This window comes from Aplysia californica, unplaced genomic scaffold (genome assembly GCF_000002075.1).
Source record: "Aplysia californica isolate F4 #8 unplaced genomic scaffold, AplCal3.0 scaffold00098, whole genome shotgun sequence".
Classification (NCBI taxonomy): domain Eukaryota; kingdom Metazoa; phylum Mollusca; class Gastropoda; order Aplysiida; family Aplysiidae; genus Aplysia; species Aplysia californica.
The window spans coordinates 739,972-744,564 of NW_004797368.1; positions in this window are offsets into that span (position 1 = coordinate 739,972).

Sequence of the window (4,593 nt, forward strand, 5' to 3'; positions counted from 1 at the left end):
TCTCTCTCTCTCTCTCTCTCTCTCATACCTTTTTACTTTTATGTGTTTTTCCTTGACTGTGTTACTTTCTGTCTCTGAATTATATTATGTAACTTTCTCGTATTTTTTATTCCTTTTTTTCCCTCTCTCTAATTTAAATGTTACTTTCTCTTTCTGGTTGTTTCTTTCTGTCCCTGCTTTGGTCTTTTTCTCTCCACTTTTTTCTCCCTCATTCTCCGCCTGTAGCTGTTTCCACACAACACATGTTTTGTGTACATAGATCATGTACAGAAAATTAATGTATATATGTCCATTGTATATACCATAAGAAACTACAACTTTTAGATCTGTGTAGTATAAATGATAATGAATAATGATAGCTATTTTTCTCTTAAATTTTACTCTCTGACCAAGATGCAGGCCAAAGCTTATTTGAATTGTGCATGTCCTTTGACTCTTGTTTCAGTGTCTAAAATAAGATTCACAGAAGCTGTACAAATGAGGATTAGTGATGATTAACACATTTATAAATGGGCCAGGGGTAAAAACTGCCAGCTGTTTTTGCACTCTGTTGTCACACTTGGCTTACCGCCTGATATTTGGCTTTTGTAACTAATTAGATTCTAAATTCTCCTTTTTTCTTTAGTCTATCTGCTCTGAAATAGTTTTTGGAAATTATTTTAAACATTAAAGCTTTGAACGCAGCTGAACTTTTTTTGGTAATCATAAACATGTCTGTAGATGAACAGATGGCTGGCTGGTCTTATTTTATTTTTTTCTGTTATTGGTGGATATAATATATTGCAGACATGCTTGGTTTTACTTAAAGTAGGCATACTTGTTTTTTTTCCTATGGTCACATATTTCTGGCAATAAATTATTGATTGAGTGGTCACACTTTGTGAAATGTTGAGGCTTGGATTGTAAAAAGTGACAGCCCTGTGATGGGCAGCAGGACATTGTTACACAAACTGACCGTCACTTGGAGGTCTGGTCTGAGGCAGGTCACTCTGTTTACTTGTGCATGAGCGAGGCAGCCAGGTTGTTATGCATATTTTTATTGTTATATTTTTACTCTCTGAGCAAATGAACTTTCTACCTATACCTATGATTCATGAGTATAAGCAAAGTTTTCATCAAAGTAAACTGGTGATGTTAAATAAAATTTGGCTGTTAATTGTTTTGTGATCTTCAAATATAAGAAAACTAAGTTATCTTGGTATAAAACTAAAATGATTGATCCTCTGAGATAGTGTTTTGAGTCTTAAATTCTTATCTTTCAGTAGTCAAGACAGTTTGGTTTTTCTTCCGATTTATCTTGCTATTAATTAGTAAGATTTGTTTTCTGTTGACTTTTAGTAAGAAGAAAATGCTTAACACGGAATCAGGGTGTCTTTGTAATGTGTCCTATGTGTCCTAGAAGTCAGAGTCTAGAGAAGCAGTAATGGGAAATTTCCTAAACATCAAACTCTTAATATATATATATATACAGTGGAAACCATATATAACAGGCCCGGTAATAACAGGGATCCGGTAATAACAGGGATTTTTTAAATCCCCGTTTTTTCCTACTCTTTGTCTCTATTAAAAGTTATCGGCATTTTTTCCTACTCTTTGTCTCTATTAAAAGTTATCGGCAATAACAGGGCCTCATCGGAGCCCTACCGGTTATAGCAGGAACAAAGGCTCGCTAACAATGGGTAAAAAGTAAGAGAGAGAGAGAGAGAGCAAGCCCACGCAAGCCATGCCACTACAAGCACACGCAGCGTGTGAAGCAAGAGAGGGCTGGGGTGTGCTCCAGACCTCGATCTAGCCCAAAACCTAGCAACACGCACGCGTAATGTGTCACCAACGATGTCAAGGGCTAGAGAAAATACCTTTCAATTGACAGAAAATACAAAAAAATTCTGGCAGTTGACAAAAAGCAAGCTCCACTGGCAGAGATTTGTCGTCAGTTCGACATTCCACAAGGTTCGATCCACACCATTATCAATTATCAAGGATAGAGAGAAAATAGTGGCAGCATACTCCAAATTGGAGTCCAATATAAAGTTTGCTCTGGATCGAAAGAAGATGAGACTACCCGATGCAGATGCTGTGGACCAAGCTCTTCTGATGTGGTTTAAGGAGGCAAGGAGAAAGTCGGTGCCAAAACCTCTGTTCGTGGGTACTTGTGGTAAGGGAAACTACCCATGAATAAGTACAGCTGGATTAGTCCACAAATGCTTACTTTCCTTGCATTTCTGATTTAACAGGGATCGAATATAACAGGACATTTTATCTACTCCCACCATCCCTGTTATATCAGGGTTCCACTGTATGTATAAATTTCAAACATATATTAACAAGCTAGTAAGAGATATTAATTGGGTCGTGGTTGCAGTATGTTATTTAATTGTGGGAATATCCTCCATAATGTTTTAGTTCTAACATAGTGTAGGCTATCCGTTCTATCTATGAATACACTCCACAGTGTGTGAGACTTCAACAAGATGCATCAAGAAAAAATCTTTCTGTATCAAAATGTGCATAAAATATATCCCTCATTTTGGCAGTATTCACAAAGTTTTGTCCAACTTTGAATTGAAGATAGAGCTATTTGTCCTTTGATTTTAGCCGTTTTTTAATTTTATTTTAGCAATTAATTTCCTAAAATGGAGATATAAGAAATCAGCTGAGGAGAAACAAAAACGAAACTTTGTCTTGGTTGGTTATGGTTCATGAAAACAGGTCTCACAATAATCCCAGCGGGTGCATTTGTTATGGAGTCTAATGCTTTAGTGATAGCTTAGTTCCAAGGATAATATTTTGTACTCTTCATTAAATTTTAAAGCATAGATGCGTAGGGCCTACAATGTATCTGTTTATACTCATGTCATAATTCTGTTTGTGAGAGATTTTGTTTTTTGTTTGTTTTTGTTGGGGGGGGGGGGGTTGGGAGGGGGGGGGAGGGGGGAATTACAAAGATTGGAATTGATGATTTTTTATTTAATTACGCACAAACTGGATTTCTTCCTAATGAATCCGATGGAGTACATGATGACATTTATACTGTTCTAGTCTGCTTGTTCTTGTGACAGATGGTGAAATATACAGTGCACTGTGTGGGCCATATGATCTGAGTGCCCCCGTCTATTGTTTGACTGTGTCACACAGGCTAGACATTGTATCAATAAAATCTCTCTGAAAACATACATGTGCACTTTTTGTTCTTGAATGACAGGTAGCTACCATCTTTGGCTCTTTCAGTAGGCCTATATGCCTATATGTATACAGGGGCGGTTTTGTTAACTGCAGTTTTTTGTCAGCTGGACTGTTGACAAGAGATTTATTCCTGATAATGATTTTCATTCAGTTTTAAGTAAATCCAAACAAACATGTATCAACATTCAAAAGCGCCTTGCCGATTTGTAGGCGCTCAAATAGATAAGTGGGTTTCCCTGCTGTTTTGTCGAGACAGAGCCTCATTCCCTCACGTTTGTTATTGCGCCGGCTCGTTACTTTAATTTATCGTCTCACGGCAAGCCGTCACGTCACGGAACTTCGTACGAGACCAAACCGAACTCGGCGATGACGTCAGTCCTGTGGACAAATCCATCGACTGCCCTCAGAGCGAATAGGGCATCCCTTAATTGCCAAATTAGCCACTTTGTAGCTTACAAAATTAAGAAGGAGACTGTCTTGAGCAGCACAGACACATGTATTATTTTATCAGCAAAACATGTATTTATCATTCAGCTTTTCTCTAACTACTATCAGAACATAATTTATTGTCAGCATGGCACAAATCTTTTTTGTTTATTGACTTTTTAACCACCTATAGTTCCTGTTTGGCATTCACTCATCGTTTTCTCCCCACTAATAACTTACCTGGCCCATAGGAGTCTGGCCGGCGAGAGAAGGAATCGTCTAGTGAAGATATATAAGGAGAATTTTAACGAGGAGCGAGAGGCACTCGGCTGTCAGAGTCTGGGCCGAAAACAATGGGCCTACCCCCATCCCTTCCCTCTCCTTTTCCACTATCACCCCAGCCAAACACAAGTTCTTTAATTAGCATTTGACACATTTCCCCACTTTGTTACAACACAGTATTCTGTTTTGAGAACTGAGAAGTGCGATGAAGAACATTTGATGATATAATGATCGGAAACTGTTGTGTGCTAACTTTGTCCAGCTTTGTATAGTTTTAGTATCCTTAGCGTTGATCTACTTGGGACAGCGTCACTGGTACGGTATCAATTAACTTTTTGTAATCATACAGGACAGTTTTTATTACATATTTAACGGGTCCAGTGCATGTCGATATTTTTTTTTCCTAAATTTTTTTTTAATTGGGGGGGGGGGGGGGGAGAAAGTACGAGTAAAATACTGGAGGCCAGGACCAGCAGTTTATTGCCTTTCACTTTCAGTTTGTTTTCTAGCCTAGTAGTGGGGTGTTTTTTTCTGTGCCGATCAAGTCAGTTCTATTACTATTAATCTCAGTAAGTTCCATCATACGTTTTTCAATATTGTTTCTTGACACTGCCGCATATTTTAGCTCTTTCACATTATATTACAATAATATGGTTACAGTGGTGTGTGTGTGTGTGTGTGTGAGTTGGGGAGGGAGTGGGG